The sequence below is a fragment of the Passer domesticus genome, chromosome 18 (assembly GCF_036417665.1).
Source record: "Passer domesticus isolate bPasDom1 chromosome 18, bPasDom1.hap1, whole genome shotgun sequence".
In the NCBI taxonomy this organism is placed as follows: domain Eukaryota; kingdom Metazoa; phylum Chordata; class Aves; order Passeriformes; family Passeridae; genus Passer; species Passer domesticus.
Genome location: NC_087491.1, coordinates 3,722,669 through 3,744,394, shown reverse-complemented (window position 1 = coordinate 3,744,394; position 21,726 = coordinate 3,722,669). Strand labels below are relative to the sequence as shown.

General features: G+C 50.5%; 1 protein-coding gene across 3 annotated transcripts in view; it reads right to left on the bottom strand.

The window, feature by feature from the left end:
* LOC135283187 (discoidin domain-containing receptor 2-like) overlaps positions 1-19,358 on the bottom strand; it is a 59,973-nt gene extending 40,615 nt beyond the window's left edge. For 2 of the 3 annotated variants that reach the window (XM_064393713.1, XM_064393711.1), the window contains exon 1: positions 19,221-19,358. The gene's annotated coding sequence lies outside the window, so the exon portion shown is untranslated. Of the gene's footprint in view, positions 1-3,530; positions 3,697-19,220 lie in introns of those variants that run through there. The other variant, XM_064393712.1, reaches the window with a different exon arrangement.
* Between the last annotated feature and the right edge of the window lie 2,368 nt (positions 19,359-21,726).

Below are 21,726 nucleotides of genomic sequence, written 5' to 3'. Positions count from 1 at the left end.
GACAGACTCTGCCACCCTGGCACAGGGCAAAGGCAGGGCTGGGGATGAGGATCAGAGCCCCCCACAAGTGCCCAGTGGGTGTTTCTCAGCTCAGAGCCAGCAGCAGTGCTGAGGCAAGCAGGAAAGTATGAAGGACACGCCAGAGATCAGCCCCTGCCCAGGGGATCCAACACAGTCTTGCTCCCAAAGCAAAGCCTCTTCTGCCTCCTGGGAGCAGCAGCACAGCAAGATTTCATCCCTCAGGATCCAGGTTTATGATGCCAGTGCAGCTACTCTTGGCAACCAGTGCAAGAAATCTCATTAAACCCACAATTTGAGGTGTTTTTTTTCTTTTTGGACATGATCTGCTTTCCATCAGAGCGCAGGGATTGCTGAGCATGCTCCTTTAACGTGGCAGAGGTTGGTCTCCACTGCCCACTGGTTACCTGCTCCCTTCTCCATCCTAAAACACTGCTACAACATTTATGTTTTCCCAAACTTCTGGAACTCCTTTGGTCTTCCCAGATTTATTACAAATTGGCAGCCAGGATTCAGAAAGCTGCTTTGCCAATTTGTTTTAAACAAACAGGTTCCAGTTACTCAAATTTCAAAATACTCTGCAATGTTATCTTGGGTTTAACACCCTCCCTGGTTACCAGTGCAATGGGAGGTATTCTGAGAGATCATCCATCTTCTCCACAAAAATGGAGAAGAAATGTTTTACTTCTCTGCATTGTTATCAGCAATCAGTTGGGTTTAACCTTTCCCAACAATATAAGCACTGCTGATGAAATTGTTTTACAGATATTATTTCTCACTGCCCCACGATATATTTGCTGTGCTTTTTCAGTCATCTTTAGCTTTCCTTATCAACTGCCTACCTTCAAAAATACCACAGTAACAGGTCCTTATCTACAACCTTTGTTTTGCAAATTGCTCATAGTTGAGCCTATTTAAAAGCTAAAACATGATTACTGGGGGCAGCTCTTTGCAAAAACAAAGAGAAGCAAACCATTGCATAGAGCTGCACGTAGTACCTGAGAAATGCTGATTTTTGCAAGGGTGAAAGCCAAATTCTGAGACAGTTCAGTGAAAATCAAACCAGAAACAGGATTTTGGAACATCTACTAATTGATCTGCCCTTCTAGTCTCTCTCAAATCACCACAAATGCTGATATTATCAAAAGCTACATTTTATGAGTTTTGCAATTTCTCTTCATATTTGTAAAAACAAAACTCAGAGCACCTGTAGCTGGCAAAAAGCCCCTGCCCTTTGCCTGAGGAGCACTATGGGCTCTGCTCCAGTGGCACTGAAAAATGTTAATAAAAATGGAGAGCCATGCCCTACAGCCACAGGAAGACACCAGACTTGAAGAAGCTTTTCCAATATCAGAAAGAAGCATAACTTACCATCCTTCACTGCATTCCACAGACTGCAATAACTCCAAATACCAAATGCAGTGAGTGGGAAGTGCTCCAGCCCTCCCACAGCACCCCAGGAGCCAGAGGGGACAATTCTGGCTGTGACCTCAGTGGGTACCATTTCTCCAGAGGCTGAGCATAATCTCCAGCCAAGGCAGCCCTGTCTGGGTACACACAGCTGTTGCATTTGGCTTCAGCAAACTTTGTTTACGACCCAAAGTGGTTTTAAAGTTTAATTTATGAAGTGCCTGGCAGAGATGGGAGCAGTGAGTGGCAACACTCACACATCACCTGAAACACAGCACCAAGCCTGGAGACTCCAGGGAGGATTTCCAGGCAGCTCCAACCATCTTGCACTGGGTTTGCTATTTACTGGTACAGCACTGCAAGATAAAATTTAACTTCCTATGTACAGAGATGAAGGTACCATTAATTAAACATTCCAACAAAATATCTACCATGACTAGAGACAGCTCAGAGAAGATCTTTGCTTACCACAATGTATCTCAAGTAATCAAAGCAAACGTTCTGCTTATAAACAAAGGAAAAGCCAAGAACAGAAAAAATCTCGAGCAGAATTTCACAGCTTGGGTAAGGCAGAATGACCAATTCTGATTAAATTTTCTCAAGACAACAAAAAAACAGAAGCCCACAGAGATGTAATAATATTTAGCAATTATGCACAAGGCAGGTAGCAGTAGGGAAATCATGGTATTGTTTGAGGCAAAGGCAAGAGAAACAGCAGAGATGAGAAAGGAAAAAAGAAACATGTAAAACAGTGATGATAAACCAAAGAAAAGGACCCCATTTACCTCTTTTCCATATTGAAAATGAACTGAAATTAAAAAACAACAAATTAAAACAGAGGAAATTAAATTCCATAGCATACCATGTGCATTGAGCCTCTGGGACATATTGCCACAGAGCAATGTGGGAGTAATTCAATAAAATATTGGAAGTAGATCTCCATAATAAGAACATCTGCGATTCTATTAACAGAGTGAAAGCACACTGGAGATAAATTTTCCTGTAGGCAGGCATAAGCAAAGCAGTAAGCTATGTGAGCAGAGGGTTATCTCCTGCACGGGCAGGTTGTTCCACAGCTGGCTGCACTCAGGCTCTGGGGCTTTCCTGGGCCTGTGATAAGATGGGTGCCTGAGTAGGTGGGCTGTGATCCCAGCCAGTCTGGCAAGCTCTGCCTCTGTGGATAGAGATCACATTTCAGTTTTCAGCAGTTTATTGTGCAGCTTCTCAAAAAGAGAAACAACACTAGCCACCTTTTTTTTTTTTTAGGAGATTATCCTCTGTGACACAAAAAGAGCAGATGAAATTTCAGTCAAACCTATTAAAGAAATACCTGTGGAGCAGTGAGCAGCCCTGAACACTTGGTGGAAACATAACTATTTTGGAAAATTCTCAGCACCTGAAAAAAATGGGTTTACTGAGGAAATAAATAAGATTTTATCTGGAGGAGCTGCTACTAGAGAGCCCCATGGTTAACCCTAACAGTGAGGATTCCCAGGAGCACCTTCCTGTATATTCATACTCCCATGTTTCAGGGTAAATGGGAGCCTGAGAAAGTTTAACAGCGACCAAAACTGCAGTAGATGCTTCAGGAGGGGACAGGGTGTGCCTCTCCTCGGGAGGAGAGGTGAGAACAGAGGAATGCTCCCCCATTCCTGTGTTCTGGGGCTCAGGGCACAGGAGCACGTTCCCTCACTTTCCCACTGCCAGCTCCAGTTTTCCACATCTGCCCCAGCCTCAGCTCTGGCACCTCTCAGAGCTGGAACACTGCCCACACCCCCTGAGAGCCCCAGCAACCACGGCAGCCCAGAACCCCGGCCAGGACCACGTCTGTGCCCACAGAACACCCCGTGTGTCCCAGAGGAGCCCAGGCACACATCCCTGAGGGGATGCCCACGGTTTGGGAACCCTCCCGGAGCCCTGGGAGGGAAAACGGGCTGCAAAGAGCCACCCTCTCCCTGCCAGGCAGAAAAGCCTTCACCTCCCAGCACAAACCCCCTCCCAGCAAGCCTCCAGAGGCTTTATTCAAGGACAGAAACAGGAGGAGAGAGAAAGGAGAGAGCTGACACCAAGCTGAGAGCCAGGTTAAGCTGGAAGGACCCTACCTGCCTCTGCCAGGGCCTGCTGAGCACAGGGAACAACTGCTGTGGCTCTTTGGAGCTCCACAGGTTGAGCCAGGCTGTAGTTTCGACATTCCTTGCAACTTTCCACCAGCACACACATGATATGTTCAAACTTGAGTAACTCCTCCCTCCCTCCCTCTGCACACACAGACAGGCCCAGGAGATGGCCCTGCCTCTATCATCCCAGTTCCTATAGCAACTCCTGACCCAGCAGATGGAAACAGAGCTGTTTTCTAGGCAAATCTGCCTTCTTGGATTCCTCTGCTCTTCCCTGCTGTTGGCCCCTCCTTGCTCCAGTGCTCTCCCTGGGGGCTGCTCCGCTGGCACCTGGCCCAGACTTCGCCTGGAGGAAGGCCAAGCTTTGAATTCATTTAGTAAAACCACAACATAAAGCAGCTCTCCTGCTCAGGAAGCAGGGCCCGTGTAGTCCCAGGGGCAGGCCAGGCTGCAGAGCCAGCCTGCACCTTCTGCCTGAGCACAGCTGCCCGCGCTGGGCTGGAGGATCCCGGCAGGAACACCACTGCTCATCCTCATCCTCCCCCAGCCTGCGCCATCCCCCAGGAAAGGTAGAAAGAGACAGAACTAGTTACCTATTAGCAAGTCCAGACAACAGAATTATTATAACCCCAGGCACTTCTCAGACATTTGGACTTCTGCTTCCAAAGCCTTTCCTGGGAGAGGGAGAGCCCAGCTGTGGCACCGGGGCTCTCTGGGTGTCACAGCTCACCCCACTGCTGTCCTCAGGTCAGGCCCCACAGGAGTGGAGGTCACCAATGCAGCTGTGTGAGAACTGCACATCACATTCGGTACCTTTCCTCTAAAAATACAGAAAATTAGGGAAAATAAAGCACTCTAACCAGGCTGTGGCATTTCAGGGGAGATAATTACCAAGGGTGACAGTGGGAATGTCATGAGCAGGTGGCTCCAGGGTGACAGGACAAGCAGGACTGCAGCTGGGCCCAGGGCCAGCAGTCTCTGTGAGACCACCCAAAGCCAGCACAGGGGCTACAGAGCTGCTCCTGGGCTGCACAGCCCAGCAAAGCCCTTCCACCCCCAGCCATCCCTGCCCACATGGCCCTGGGGGGCACAGCAGGATGGGGACACACATGGTGAGAAGGGCACTGGGGCTTGAGAGGAACCTCTGAGGGCACTGGGTACAACCCCGGCAGGAACCATGGCAGCACAGGCAGAGCAGAGACCAGCAGGAATGTGCTGAGCCTGCCTGCTGGGAAATGCAGGTGCCAGCCTGTTGCAAGCTGCTCAGCGAGGGAAGGGCTGCAATGGCTCTCTCACACACCTGGCAGGGCAAGGACTCCTCCCAGGGCCAGCAGAGCAGGGCTGGGACAGCAGAGCTGGGGTGGGAAGTGATGCCAGCATTGTACAGGACTCACAGCAGGAGGGTGAAGAGGGTACAGCAGCCACCCAGGTGAACCCCACAGGCTACAGCAGCTTCCAGCAGGAATCCCAGCAAAGCCTCAACAGAGCAGCAGGTATTTTGGGTATCCCAAAGGAAGAAAGGAAGCAGACACGTAGCACACTGTGCCCACACCAAGTTCCATCTGGAAGATGCAGTCAGATGCCACCTTGCTCCCATTCTCCTACCTGCCTCCCTAGCCCAGCCATGCCACACAACCCACCTCTGGTCTGAGAACAGAAAACTCTTTTCTTTTTCCCTTGTGGTAATTTTTCCATGCATCAAAGAGTTAATCAGCACAGAGAGATGGGATAATCCCTAAGGCTTGTAGATGGTTGGGACATGACCAGCAGTAGGGTGGTGTGGGAAGACACCAGATCCCTTTCTGCCTGCTCCAAAGGGGTGTTACTCATTCTGATAATGCCCTTCCAAGGCACTCTCCTCCCAAAACAAGGATGCCTGCCCTGAGGACATAATGGCACATGGGAGCCAAGGTGGATACAGGCCCCTGGGGTGAACTGGGACCAAACAATTCCCTTTGCAAGACACAGGGCAGATTGTGGCAGCAGGAAACACTGGACATCCAAGAACAGGGAATCCAGGAGTGGCATCAATAAAAGCATCAAAGCAGATGCATATCATACAAACAACACCAAGGGTTTAGAAAACCCCCCCCATTTCCCTGTGGTGCTGGGAAGAGCAATGGCTCAACTCACAAACAGATCTGAGGAGCTCCTTTCCCTGGGGAAGGACATTGCTGTGGAGGCACAAAACACTGCTGGAAAACTGCTGAGCTTGCAGTCAGACTCACTTGAGCAGTTCAGCACAGAAAAAGGCTCTCTGCTGGATGCCCTCTGAGATGTAACTTGATCCCACAGTACACATCCACTAATCAATTGAGGGATAAAGCAAAGCAGAAAACAGTCTTTTTTTTTTTACTGGAATGAGCCCAAATATGCACAATAACAGATCCCACTCAGAGCTATTGCAAACTCAAGTACTTGGGAGAGTTTTGCATCTCACATCGCAGAGGGAGCATACTTCTGCAATAGCATCATTGCTTCTCAAATTGGGTATTTGAGAGACTTCCTAATGACCTCATAGCAGCACATGTGACCACTAAGTCATCTTCTCAAAGGACCAGGAATAACATCAACAGACCCTGTTTTGGTTGTGCACAGGACAGCTCTCCTCAGCACAAGCAGGTTCCTGAACAGCGAGGGAGCAGAAAGGAGCAAGACCCAGCTGAGACCAGAGCTGGCATCCTGACTGTGTCTCCAACAGATTCTGTTTGGCCCTGGAAAAGAGCCATCCAATTAACAGATGAAGACCCATTAGCACACACTACATTCCACATACAAATTTAGACACAATAACTTGTTTATTCCAATGCAGGCCAAATCTGTTGGGTTTATGACATCTATATGATAATGTGAATCCCAGAAGTATTCAAAATACATTCCAAGAGAACTCACAAAACATGAAATAATGACTTGAAAGGGTTTATAATTATTTTTTTCCTCCCAGTGCTAAAAAAAAAAAAAAACAAAACAAAAAAAAAACGCTTTGCTGAGCAGCAAAGCAGGAATTAGGAATTTGTGGGTGATGAACTGATCACAATGGGATGGGGAAGTTGCCTTTTGCTGACCCCAAGCCACCCCCAGCCAGGTGGCACTGGGGAAAAACAAATGAGTGAACACCTGTAATTATGTTAACACTGAGGTGAAGGCAACTACACAAAGAGCTCAAGACAGACTAATGGCCTTGAACACCTGAGGAGATCTCTCCTCTGTTCCCAGCACAAGGCTCCTGCAGAGGAAAAGTGACAAAATCTCACTGTGGAGACATCAGGAGACCTGCACCAGACAACTTCCCCAGTTACCAACAGTGATATGGGAAACAACACATCCAAGCAAGAATAAGGAACATCATCAAACAGCACCCAAGAGCTTCTTCTGCCAGGTCTCTCCTGCAGCAGGACAGGTCCACAAATCCCCTGTCCCTGCCCAGGGGCTCTGCTCCATGGGCCTTACACTCCCTGCCTTCCACCCAGCACAGCTGTGGCAGCACCTCCACCTGCCTTATCCCAGGAAGGCTCTAGCAGGAGCTGGTGATCTTGTGAGCACCAACAGCTCCTGTCACACAGGACCAGGACATCATCCAAGTGGCCTTGGGCTAAACACAGACACAGCTGAGGAACACAGGACAGCCCCACTACAGAGGCTGGACCTGCACAATGTTAAAGGGTTTTATTCTTTCAGCGAGAGGTGGTGAAAGCCAACTCCCGCCTTCACCTTTCCAGGAACTTGTGATGGAACACAGAAGCCTGCTGTGAAAGTGCTCTGTTTACACCCTGCAGCCCTGTCCTGTCTTTACCCAGTGTGAGTATGTTCACTCCCATTACCCCATGAAACATCTGCTCAGCCCAGCTCTGCTGGAATCACCCTTCCACTGCAAAGAAACCCATTTCCAGCCATAAACCTGGGAAAAGAGGGAAGTGGGGCAGAGCTCGGCACGATGAGGAGGGCAAGTGTGAGACATGACATCTTCCAAGAAATACTGACAAACCACCTCCACATACCAGGTGCTGACTAGAGCTGCTCTGCAGGGCACCAGAAGGCTCAGAGCTGACAAGACGGAGCATGTGGTGACATTACAGACACCTGATGTGGGACACACCCTTCCCAAGGGGTACAAAACAAGGGCTTCAAGGGGAGTTTTTTTACCTTTACCTTCCACCACATTCTACCCACTCTGTGCCAAGGGAGCTTTTCCTCCTCTGAAGGGAAATGATCAGAGTCCTCAAGAGGGCAAGTACCAGAGCAAAACTTCTTTACTTCTCAGTCACTTCCCAAATCACCTGGACAACCTCTGGCCCATCCATAGGACAGATATCTCCTCATGTCCCCCACTGATAAAGTTCTGCAGCTGTGCCAAGCTCTCTCTCTCTGGGCACACAGGCAGCTGCTCAGCAAAGCCCTGTCCTGCTGGGACATGGGAGCAGAGGCCTCACACCACCACAGTTCCCTCTCCCAGGAGCCAGAAGGGCTGGGGAAGGGACAACAGAGGAACAATGATTCTTCCCCAGCTCCAAACACCTCTCTCAGAGCTTTAATGTTACCAGGAAAGTTCCAAACAGAAGCAGCCTCCCATTTGCCCTGTTTAAACAACAGGGTCCCCATCGTGGGCTGCCCCAAAGGTGAGGGTGAGGAGGAGTAAGCCCAGGTTAGAAGCAGGGCAGCTCAGCTCAGCTGCAGTGACAAAGGAGAACACGTCACCCAGAGCACGGAGCTGCTGGCACAGAGCAGTGCTCAGCAAGGACGCTCTTGTAAACACTCTCCCCGGCCATCGCCGCTGACGCAACCACGAGAAAGGGGCAGAGAAAACCATTATGTGCAAACAGACATCCCTCCCTATCCCTGGACACCAGGACCAGCCCAAGCAGGACATCTCCAGCCTTTCTCTTGTCTGCCTGCTGAGCCAAAAACCCTCTGGCGTCCTGCTGCAGATGAGGATCACTGCCACATCAAGGAAGGGCTCAACTCCCATAAGCCAGAAAAAAAGCTCTGGGGTTTTGACCCCTAATCCCTGGAAGCAGTTGGTATATTCAGCAGGCACATGGCCTCTTTCCAAGCTGGCCTTTCTTCTTGAAGAACTAGTATCTAACATCCTGAGTGTTATCCTTCACATGTTCCTCCCCACCACAGCAGCAGGCAGCTCTTTCTGCCCATCATCCCCATCAGGAGTTTGGAGCAAGGACATGGTGTAAGGTGTTCTGACAAGCAGAGCTACAGAGGTCCTGGGACTGCTGGGGACAAAGTCCTGCTCTCTCTTACAGTGATACTTCCCCACATCTCTTCCTCCCTCCCAGAAATTTCCCAGATAAATCTGTGTTGTCATATCACATCTCAAAACTACAAGCTGTGGGGATCTGAGGAGACCAATGTCTGAGTAGTGATTCCACACCCAGCTCAGAGAAAAGCTAATCAGCATCCTTCACCAGAGATTTTACTGCAGACACATGGAAAACAGCAGCAGAAAAACCAACGCAAACCATAAGCACTGGCTGTAAGCTTCATCAAGGAGGAAGGGAGAGATTCAGCACCAGCCATGTGATTTTCCCAGCAAGGGACACCAGCCCACCAACACCAGCTCCTCCCCTGCAGCACACAAAGACAGACCTCTGCAAAAATAAGTGGGGCATGGAAAATGGTAACAAAAGAGCCGTCAGCCAACGTCAGCCTGTCGCTGACACCCTGCAGCCCTCTACAGCTGCTGCTCCAGGACCCTCTGGCCACACAACCCCAAACCTGACCTCTGCACTTTGGACCAGAGCGAGCACATGGAGAGCAGCTGATAACAGTGATCCCCACATTTCTGTGATTCCTCAGCAAGGACCCTCATCTTCAAATAACCAGAGCACGCAGAAGCCCATGCTCCCACCCTTTTGGCTGCCCTTTCTGTCATGGAAACAAAAGGCAGGTGCAGTTCAGATGTGCAAGATAGCAAAGGGCCCCAACAGCAAGTGAGAATTTGTTAGCCACCCAAGGACACTGCTGCTCACTCACAACACCAGATTCATGCCACACAAGGACTGGCTTGCACTCCAACAGGAGCAGAACACGAATCTGCAGAGCAGATGGCAGTGCCAAGACCAGGAGCAGACCACAGGAGCTCTCCTTTCCAGTACCCATGAAGCATTCATTTAATTCCTGTTGCACAAGGGGATGCACAGTCCAGGGATCCAGAGCTGAGTGTAGCAAAGAGGCCTTGGCTAGGGAAGCTTCCACCTCCTCAGCAGCTCTTTCCATCTCAGCCATTTCCCTTCCAAGCGAGGCTTCCTGGCCCAAGCAAGCACGAGGGGTGTTGCAATCCACAGCTCTGTCTGAAGAAATCCAGCCCAGCCCAGACACAGCAGCAGGCCTGGTCTGGCCTGACTACGTGCCATCCCTGGACACCCACTGTGTCCAGAAGCTCGTGGCACGTTGGAAGGCAAGTTTGCTCCTCAGATACAGATAGCTGTTCTGCTGCCTTTAACACGCAGGACCACGATGAGTAACTCAGATGTGCACACATTCATCTCATGGGAGTTTTTCTGAAATAAATGCAGCAGACTCTGGGGAAAATCCTCTCCCTCCCATGGCAAGGGGCTGAGGAGGGTGTCCTGTGCATGTGTGGACTCAGTTTGGCCAGCACTGATCCCAAACTCTGCCGAGGGGCAAGGGATGCTCAGGGGTGCTCATCCCCTGCCTCCTGACAAACAGAATTCCAATGGGAAAACACCCATGAGCCCATTGCAGCAACAGAACATGTCCTACAGGCACTGTTTCACCTGCAATTCCCCACGCAAACACAGGAAAACCATCTGACAGCATCCCTGCCTTTTCCTGCAGAAACAGCACGAGGGTCTGCTCATGCTTCCCGTGTTAGCAGAGAACAGGATTCAGATCCATTACACATTACATTAACCCTACTGGGACATTTCCCACAGCTCACTCAAATGTTTCCAAACCTGCAGGATGAGGTCATTCCAACCTAAATGCATAACCCACTCTCCAAGGTGGTTCACTAGGTATAACTTCCAAGCAAAAGCAAACAAAAGCTGATCTGGTGTGATACCCTGCTCCATCCCCAACACGTACAAGACTTGGCCAGACAAAGCCATGGCTGAGCTGATCACGCACATGCTGGAGACAGTCCCACTTCAAGCAGGGGGTCAGGCCAGAGCCCTCCAGATATCCTTTCACCCAGTGCTTCCATCTTTCTGTGGGAGCAAATGAGAAGAGGCAGCGTAATTACTGCCAGCAAGGAAGGCTTGCATCGAGTTTCTCTGGAGTAATCCTTCTAGATAATATTAAAAGCTTGGTTAGCAGAGATGTCAGCACTGACACAATGAGGGCTAATTCTGTACTGGCAGGAGTACTGGAGTGCCAGGATCTGAGCCTTGATGTACTGCACGGGTCTCAAACAGGGTCAGCACACTGCGTCACACTGCCCTTGCACAAATTAACACCCACCACAAGAGAGGCCTTTTTGGAAATTTAACTTCAGCCATGCATTCAAATATAATAGTCTGCAATAATCCAAGAATACAGATTAAAAACCAGACAGCCAATAGCTCTCAAGACATTGGAAGCAACTAGAAAATTCATTTCCCACTATAAGTCTTTACTCTAGGGAGGTCTTAACAGTACTGCTGCTATTTGGTGTCCTTCCAATGCTGGGAGAAGGCCAAAAAATGCCTTAGCAGAGACTGAACCACACTAATGGGTGGGTTCAGTCCTTGGGAAGAAGGCAGAATGTCTACACGAAGTGCAGTCTGGAGGGTGATGGGGAAGCAGCTGCTGGCACTGAGATGAAAGAGGATGCTGGTCAGCAGAGGAACTGCCATCAGTGCTGTTCCTTCCAGATGTCCACCCATGGTATCCACACATGGCACTGGCCAGCAAAGCTCATTTTCTCAATGTAGAGTAAGAGTAAAGCCCTGTCCAGGTTGCCCCAGAACATAAAAGAAACAAGACTGCTGCTAGCCTATGCAGACAGAAGACATCAAACCCATGGAAAGAGGAAGGACACTTTGTGAAGTTATTAGAATAATATCCATCACAATCCAGAGAAATGCAAAACACACACACTTAAAAACAAAAAGTCCACAGGATGAATTCACAGCATTGGGACCCTCACCCAGGGAAAAGCGAGGGAGCTCTGTACTCTCTCAGGCTCTGCTGGCCTGATTTGTTCCCTTCAGCAGCACAGGGCAGCACCCGGGCCCAAACAACAACAGGGCATTGGAGACACATTCCCAGCACCCCCAGCTCATCTCCACTACAAATGCAGAAATGAAAGATAAACATTCCTGGAAGATCACATTACCCAGCATGAAGAGATGACAGCTTGTCAGGAGCAGCAGAAACAGGCTGAGCTCAGTGAAAAGCACTCATCATGGGCTGACATCTTCCTATTGGAGAATACTGATACTCCAGCTATTTCTGCTACAGTATTTAATTATTTATTTTTTACCTTTTGACAGGCAGAAACAAACAAGCACAAGTGAAATAACATAACAGTAATCGAGATGGACAACAAAACCTGACACTTGGCTAGCTTAGCCTCCTCCATTGGAGGGTAACACAAATGAAGGACACTACAACCAAATGATAAAGGCAACAAAAACATGCCCAGACTCATTCTTCAAGGGAGAATAAGAGCTGCAAAGGCAGTGTGCTCTGCCGGCTCCATCTCTGTATTTGCTTGTTCTTGAGCAGCTCTTCTTACTGATGGGTGGGACGTTTTAACACCTTAAATGCTATTCCCAGAGAAACTGAACTAACTCCTCATTTTCACAGCACAAATTCATCTGGTTGGAAGAAAATACCCCGCCCTATTCCTCTGGCCTCCAAAGTGCAGCTGGCTGCCTCAGGACACAGGACAGTCCTGGGGAAGAAACACAACTGTTTACTGTGTTTGTGTGTCCCTCCTCCCTCCCCCCGGGCACACAGGAGCTGATCATCTCCATGCCATCTCCTGACAGGAGCTGACTTGTTCCAGGTTCATTTCACACCGCAGTTCTGCACTGCAGAGCTCTGCAGACAGATTTGGGCACAGCACCCAAACATCAAGAAAGAAAAGTCACATCAGGTCAGGAGAGCATCATCCATGCTGGGAGCACTTCCAAGCAAACACCCAAAGCTGCTGCATTAGGAGAAGACAGGCCCCAGATCCAAATTTTGGAATGACTCCACCCAGTTTAATTCCTTGGTCATGCATTCTGCAGGCATTAGCTCTGAGTGGGCTGGGGTTCTAACAGCTCCACACTTGAAGCTTCATGGACAAAACAAGGTTTAGGCAGCACTTTTCAGAGTGCAGATCATCACCTCCCACATGTATCCTGCCAGGTCTGGGATGACCATCAGCCAGGCTCCAGGAGGACAGACCCAGCAGGATCCCATCCAGGGGCAGAGTGAAAGGTGAAATGGTTGAGCTGCTACAAAAAATATACAACCTCACTGCCATCCATCAGAGCAACAAATGTTCTACCAGTCCTTGCCATCAAAAGAAGGGACTATTAGCCAGTAAGGGCATGAAGCCAAAGCAACTTGTGTTCACAACTATTTTACCTAAATAATAAAATAATACCTCATAAAAAGCAGATATTTAGTGTACGTAGCACTTGCATTAGTACACACTCTCAAGGAAGCCACATGAAGTTTGATAATCTACATACAGGACTTCTCCACTTTCACGTGCTTCACTTTCTACCTATGTGAAATTAAACATTGAAAGAAGCTTCTGATAAACTGCCATGCAACAAACATGCTTAGGTGACTGGAAAAAAAATATCACCAAGCCTGTGCTGATCTGTAAATTCTACTTTCAATTATTTGTTTCAAAAAGACAGCTCACAGGAGTGACCGAGAACAGACTACAGGCACAACATGGCTATGGAGTAGTAAGAAGTTTTAACACATCTTGCCTTATGCATTCCTGTCTTCAAGTTCCATAAAAAGCTGATAGATTTAAAGTTTGGGATTTGAAACTTTCCCCTCCCAGTCTGACTCCATTGTTAATTTTTTTTAGAGATTGGGATCAAGTGGCTTTTTGGCTCCTACTTCCACAGCCAATAAAAACTCCACCCACTCCCAATCTATTTTTGCATAATTAATGCCTTTATGATTGGCAAAAAGTGATTTTGGGCACAAAGAGGCTCTGGCATCAGAAAGGCACCTTCCTACCTTGCCTGTGAGAACAGGTTGTACTCTAAAGCTACTGGCAACAAAAGCTCCCCATGCTGGGAACACCACCCAACATCACCTCAGAAGAGCATTGCTTAATTTTCAACACTCTGCGATTATTTTGGAAGAGTAACCCAGTTGCTCTTGGAAGAGTAACCCATCAAGAGAAATGGAAACCAGCATCCCTTCTGAGAGTAAGACCAGAGATTGCTAGGATCCTCTGCAGCAGAACACTACCATCAAGTCTTCCCTGTTCAGGATGTTCTCATGCATTAACAGAAAAAACACCATCAATTCTACATAAATTCCTTTGCTGAAGCCAGCAGCAAAACGTCTGTGGAATTAAGGCAGATGAGAGCCTTCCCTCACTTGGGCTTATCCCAACCCCACACACACTAAAGAGAGAAACAGAGCTCAGGAAAGATGAAATACTTCCTTGCCATCATCTCCCGTTGCTGTCCAAGCAGCAAGCCCCAGCACTTGGGAGCATCCCTGGGTATTCTGTGTGCTCAGAAAGCTCCTGTTGGAGCACAAAGCCACCCCGAGCTCGCCCTGTCACAGCCTCTGGGGCTTTGTGTGTGCCATGAGGACACTGGGCATGTGACTCGCGTGTTAAAACTTTCTGGCTCACCAGTCGAAGTTCAGATTCTTTCCCTGCAAAACACACTGCATGATCTCATCTGCAAGCAATCAGCCTGAGAAATCAGCTTGTTAAAGGAAGCTTCTAGGAAAGGAGAGAAGTCTCTGGAGGATTTGGGGGCCTATATGATTTTAACCACTTTGTTAAACCCCAGCTGCTCTTCTCCCCATTGGGGTCACACAACCAAGGAACCATTTCTCCTCCTACACAACTCCAGACAGGACAGTTTGCCAGCACCTAACTGCAGCATCCTATTTGCATTGTCCACAGCCTGAAAGCACTCACATTTTCAAGCAAAACTCATCACAAGCAGGCACTGAAAGAGTGCACGGACAAACTCAGAGCTGCAAGCTGAGCAGCGTCCAGAAAAGCAATTCATTAAACATGCAACAGTGATCATCTCAATGTGTAAACCAGAATATCCTCTGAATTTCTGGATGTGTATTTCAGCATTTCCTCACAGTTCTCGCAGGGACCCAAGACATGCACCAGAAGACAGGAATAACCAGTACAGTGTGAGCTCTGCAGACGAGTAAGGAACAAGCAATAAACTCCCTGGAATGCCAGCTTTGTCCTGAGATTGCTCAAAGTGATGTAACAGAATTTTACCAGAGTTTCTGGAGATGCTGCAGGAGCCCTACATGCTCCCTGTGCTACAACATGTCCAGATGACACCTTTTACTGCCCAGTGAAAACCCTGAGGAAACAGCACTGCAGAGTGTAGGACAAAGCACAGCATTAGATTCCCAGCTGCACTCCCAGTTTGGCTCTCCAGGGCACTGTGGTGAGCAGAATGAGTCCTGTGCTCACACACTGGGTCACATTTGCATCCCCTGAGCTCCCAGAAGCAGGACCACCGCTCTCGAACTCAGCAGGGAGGGAGGGAAGATCAGAGCAGCATCCTGCCTTCTTCACTTCCTTCCATGCTGTCACACCCTGCCTCAGCTGCTCCCAGCAGCATCTTCCAGGCAACCCCTTCCCAGCTGCCCCTCGCTGCTCATTCAAGTGCTTTGAAAGACCTTCCTTAAAATTCTTGCATAGAAATCACTGTTTAATGTTCAGCACGAACACAGGAGGCAGGGGGGAAAGCCAGCCTGTGTCTAACAAAGGAGATCCGCAGGACTGAGCCCTTGGCTCTTCTCAGCTGTGGATTATTCCAAGTGAAGTGATTATTCACCACTTCCAGCACCTATTTTCAGTGCAACTTGCAGAAGTAACTGCTCTGAAACAAACAGAAGGCAACAAAGATCAGGCAACACATTTATTATCAGGAGAGCAGAGGGAAAATTTAATGACACTGTGCTCTCCCTCATTAGAAAAGTTACTTTATATATATAAAGTAACTTCTGTAAGGAATTAACTTTGTATAAGTATTAGGAACGCCTCAGCCCATAGTTATTGAAGCTGCTGTGCAAATCAGGGTGAGGGACTTAGCCCTGGACAATGCAGGATCACAGGCTGCAACTTGTTTGGTCAATTGTGGCACCTTCTAGCTCCAAATGACACTGTGAAGCTCACAGCAATTTGAAAAAACTGCCTTGAAAAAGCTTTGTGCTTTCTGTGTCTTTAAGAAACACATAGCTCTGACTGCAAACATTCAGGCTAAACAAAATATTATGAGGGGGGAAAAAAGTCTCCTTCAAGCTTTTTACTCTCCAGCCAAATTTCTAATTTTACCAAATTAAGAGCAGACACCCCCCTCACCCCAACCCCAACCTGATGTCCACTTCTAAATTCAAGGTACAGGACAACTGCCCTCAAATTCCTAGAAAACCATGGCTCAGAAAATTCAAAGTATAAAGGGAGGGAGTAATACCAAAGGGCTCAGTTGCTGGCTCCTCTGGTGCAGCTCCTCAACCAAATCATGAAAGAAGAAGAAAAAGGAGACTTTCCAGCTCAAGTTCCAAGTCCTTTTTAAAAATCAGTTTATAACCACTAAAATAAACACAGTAAGAACAACTGTGCAGTAACTGGGAACCTGCAAAAACAGCTGCAGTTTAAGAGCAGTTTAGGCAATGTCTGGCAAACACCAGCAAATACAACATCCCAGCAGGAGGATGGCAGCACACTGGGGAATGAAACGGGGAACTTCACCCACAAGCTCAGCCTGAAGTTCACCCACACTGGGCAGAAGCAGCTATTCTGTGCTGTTTACTGCTATGGTGAGCATTTGCTTCCTGTTAGAACTGCCTCTCTCCCAAATTCCAATCTCCTCCTGGCTTCTACCCCAGGCCCCCACCTGCCCCATGCTGCCTCAGCCCAGCCAGGAGTTTCCCAATGCACCTGACACCTCGGTGGGCACACTGCTCCCCTGTCACCCAAGAACCTTCTGCTGGTCACCCAAAAACCTTCTGCGGGTCCCTCCAGGGCACAGATCCCCACTGCACCCAACCTCCCAGGAAACAGCCACCTTGAAGGGAAGGAAGGGCAAGAAACCTGGAACAAGCAGACTTCTCCAAGACACCACGACTTGGATATTCTAAGTCACTTTAGGACATCTCCAGAACAGCAATCACAGCAGATGGTGCAGAAGGACAGCACCAAGCAGCACCTCTGAAGGAAATCCATCCAGAGCCCTACCACTATCTCACCTTTGAGCTCCCCGACTGAACTCCCCAGGATTTGGACATTCAGACTTTCCTTAGAACTGAAGATCCAATTCTCCACCCGGTGTTATCTGAGGAGCTACCCAAGCCACATGCTTTGAACATCCTCCTTCCTGCAAAGCTGACAGTTTTCAGTTACAGCCAGTTGGAGTTGTTCTTGGCTCTCCATCCCTCACCACAGACCTGTGCTCTCCACGGCCGGGCTTCTCAGTGTGCACATAAAGCAAATTCAGGAAAGATGCAACAAATAAAAGCCTTCCTGGACACTGACTGGAACTGGAAAGGCAAAAACTCCTAGGACAGGCAGGGAGACAGCCCTGGGGAAGGAGGAGATGACCTGGGCCATTTCCAGGGGAGGAAAAGCACAGGGAGCCTCAGGTCTCGCTCTTGGAAGTTTTAAAGTTTTTAAGTTAAGTGGGATAAGGGGTAAAGCTTCTAATGTACATTAGATATGAGAAAGCAGGTTTTTTGAAATGAGGGTGGGGAAGCCCTGGCACAGGTTGCCCAGAAAAGCTGTGGCTGCCCCACCCCTGGAATTGTCCAAGGCCAGGTTGGACAGGACTTAGAGCAACCTGGGACTGTTGAATCTATTCCTACTCACTGCAGGAAGGTTGGACTAGGAGAGCTTCAAAGATCCTTTCCAACTCAAACTCAATGGTTCTAAGATGCTGCAAATGTCAGACTGCAGCCTGTGACCATCAGAAGGACAGAGATCATTCACTCACAGCAAAAGAAAGCTCACACCACCTAATACCTGCCCAGGGGACAAGCACACACCTGGATAATAGATTTAAGGCTTCTTAAAATACAATTACTTTCCTAATTATACTCCAGAGACCAGAACCCACAGGCTGAGCAAGGCACGAGCAGCACAGCAGTTAATTCACAGAGAGCTCCTCTTGATTTCCACAGCCCACATTACCCAGACATCAGACTGAATGGACATCGGAGCCTTTCTAATTTTATAGTCCACAGAGACAAGGCAGGAACGGCTGATGGAAGAGCAGCAAGGCCTCTCTGCCCACACACACCACTGCTGCTGGCTCCGCAACTGCAGAGCTGCTTCTACATTTTTTTTTTAAGATTTTTTTTTTAATGGAGTCAGCTGAAGAGAAAATGAAGAGCTTGGCATCTTAAACCAAAGCATTTCAAAATGCTTGTTTATCTTTCAGCCTCAAAAGAAGAGAAATAAAGTGAAACAAAATCTCAGTCATTCCCTCATAAGTTTTTCCTCTCTGCCTCCAACAAAGCAAAGTGCCCTGAGCTCCACTTGATCACTTTTTCTTTTCTTCCCCCTTTGGCTTACAACATTTCAATTAGAGAAGTTGATACAAAACAGTCCCGGATTCTCATATTTTATCTTTTCCCCATCTTACCTCTCCGTTAAAGAGTATGTGCAAGGCAGAGAGGCCAAAGGAACAGTGCATCCAACACAAAAAAACGGATGGGGAAACACACCAACAAACAAGCAGCGGCATAAACCAAAGAAGACTACAATAAAATTTTAAAAACAAAGTTTTCATATAGAGGTCTGCTTGAGGGAAAGAAAAATGGAAAGCTCTTTTTTTTCACAGGGGGAAAAACCCAGGCAAACGAGCCATGAGGCAGCACGAGTGCTCAACTCTGAAAGTTGCAAGGAAGAAGCAGATCCCGGGACCCGAGCTGAACAAACCCCACGGCACCGAGGTTTCACTCCCACCCCGCACAGCCCCAGCAGCAGCCGGCGGGGCGGCGGAACCGGCCCGGGCACGGCTGCGGCTGCGGGACCCAAAGGCACCGGCGGGACGGGCCGGAGCGGGGCCGGGGACCCGCACCCCGCCGGGAACCCCCGGGGGCCGCGGGGCCGCTCCCGGCGGGGCCGAGAGGCCGAACAAAGCCCGGCACTCGCTTTTCTTCGCGGGGCTCCCGGGCACATCCCTGCCCGAGCCCCGCGCGGTCCCGGGCAGCGCCCCCACAGCTTCGGGGCTCCGCGGGGACCGAGCCCGGCGCGGCCGCCCACAGCCCGGGGCGCCCCGGGGACCCCGGCCCGGCCCCTCCCGGCCCAGCGGGGACACCGCCCCGGCACCCACCGAGCCCCGCGGCGGGTCCGCGGTACCCTCGGCACAGCGGGAGCCCCGCGGGGCTCCAGCGAGCGGCGCCCCGGGGGCGGCCCCGCGTCCCGACCGCGGCGGGACCGCAGCGGCCGCGCCGCCCCCGCTCCGTGCCGCGGGGAGCCGGGCCGGGAGCCGGGCTGGGAGCCGGGCGGGGAGCCGGGCAGGGCGGGGCGGCCCCGGCGCTTACCTGGGGCAGGCCGGGCGGCGGCGGCGCGGGCTCGCGGCCCCTTCCGGCGGGCGGGCGGGCAGGCGGGGGCGGCCGCGGGCGCCGCGCTCTTAAAGCGGCCGCGCCGGGCCGGGGCCGCCGGGAGGCGTCGCTACGGCAACGGGACAGCGGGGCGGGAGCGCGGCGGAGCCGGAGCGCTGTGGAGCCGGAGCGCCGCGGAGCCGGCCGGGCACCCGCGGGTGCCTTGGGCCTTGGAGTCCTCCCACATCCAGGGCTGGGCACCCGTGTATGCCTTGTGCATTAGAATCCTTTCATCTCCCCTGTGCATCACAGTCGTTCCATGTCCCCTGGATGGCAGGACTGTGAATTTCCAGCGCTGCCGCACGTGTGCCCTGAGGGCTGGGCACCCGTGTCCCCTGTGCTCCAGGGCTGGGCACCCGTGTCCCCTGTGCTCCAGGGCTGGGCACCCGTGTCCCCTGTGCTCCAGGGCTGGGCACCCATGTCCCCTGTGTTCCAGGGCTGGGCACCCATGTCTCCTGTCCATCAGAGTCCTTTCAGGTCCCCCAAACACCGGGGCTGTACATCCATGGCCCCTGTGCATCGCTGTCCCTCATGCACCCTGTGGGATGGCTGCCCCTCATGTGCCTCATGGCTCCGGTCCTCCTCATGTCCCCCTGTGTTTCCCTGTGCCTCACAGCCACCCTGCATCCCCTGTGCCCCACGGCTGAGCCACGTCCCCCTCAGGGTGCCTCCATGTCATCCGGCTGAGGTGGTTTAGTGGCCCAGGGGTACATTGGTACTGCTGGGTGCACAGCTGGGCTGGAGGATCTCGGGGGCCTTTTCCAGCCTTGATGATTCCATGTCCCTGTGTGCCTCAGGGCTGCCTAAGGAGCTGTGCCCCCACATGCCTTGGGGCTGAACCACGTCCCCGTGTGCTCACAGCCCCTCTGTGTCCCCATCTTTGTCAGGGTCCCTCCATGTCCCCGTGTGCCTCACTGTCACTCTGTGTCCCCACGTTTGTCAGGGTCCCTCCATTCCCTGTGTGCTCACTGTCACTCTGTGTCCCCATCTTTGTCAGGGTCCCTCCATTCCCTGTGTGCTCATTGTCACTCTGTGTCCCCATCTTTGTCAGGGTCCTTCCATTCCCTGTGTGCCTCACTGTCACTCTGTGTCCCCACGTTTGTCAGGGTCCCTTCGTGTCCCTGTGTGCCTCACTGTCACTCTGTGTCCCCACATTTCCCAGGGCCCCCCTGTGTCCCAGGTGCCTCAGGGCTGAACTGTGGCCCGTGTGCCTCCATGCTCCCAGGTGACCCACAGGCTGTGCTGTGTCCCCAGTCCCCCTCCATGGCCCTGCCACATTCCCAGGTTATCTCCTGTATTTTTCAGCCCTGCCATGTTTCCCTATTCCCCCTTATACCTCAGGTCACTGCCATGTCTCTGAGTCCCCCTCACTGCCCAGTCACTGCCACCCAACCCAGGTGACCACCACATCCACGAGGGTCCCATCACCAAGGGACCCTCCCCACCCACCAGCACCCTCCCAAAGCCATGGCTGCACTTGATGTTGTTGGCCACCACTGGCACATGCTGGTGGTGGCCCCTGAGGATGCCCAGCAGCCTCTCATCAAATTTTGGGGTTCCATCCTCTTTCTGTGCTGCTGCCAGTGGAGATGGGCCCTTCCCTGGAGCTGTCCTGACATGTGACCAAGAACAAACCAAAGAGAGCAGAAGCAGAGGGAAACTCTCCCAAGCAGGAGAAAGGGAAGGAAGGAAATTCCAGTTACCAGGGAACCAGGTGTGCTTAGAGGTTTCCAGTACACCAGGTGAAAACAGAGCCAAAATATTAGGCCAGCAACCAGCTGGATGGAGCTACACACCCTCTGAGTGTAGAGCAGATAGACTTTTTGAAGATATTATTTGAGAGCAAATAACATTGAAGAACATTGTTTTGCTCCAGGAAACAGAAACCCTGGGTGTTCAGGTAATTTTGTTGTCATAACAACCAAACTTTCTGTCTCCCATAAAAAAATTTAACTCCTTTTTTGCTATATAAGTGTGCACAAACCAGTTTTCAATATCATGGCTTATAAGTCCATCAAGTGGCTCTTTGTTGCTACGAGGCAAAGAAAGGCACAGACCCTGCAATGTCTTCACTGGGTTGTTCATTGATTTATTGCATACTTATCATTTCCCCTGGCTGTTGTCTCCTCTCTAGGTCTTATTTACAGCAGCATTTTCAGCATCCCCTTTCCAGACAGCCAGCTGTGCAATGGGGTAGAGCAGCATGTAATATCTAGGTGAGGCAAAGCAAGGAAAAACCACTTTAATATGTTCTCCATGATGCTCCTGAGACATCACCAGTTGAGCTGAGAGTGAGCCAGGGGGTGAAACACAAACCTGGAGAAAGCAGCTGTGTTTATAATTGCCATGGCATGCCCCCACAGGGAGAAGCTCTGGTGCCCTTGTGTGGCAGGAGGGGAAGGGGGCTAACATTTGATGGAGAGTCAAGAAGCTGCCTCAGAGCTTT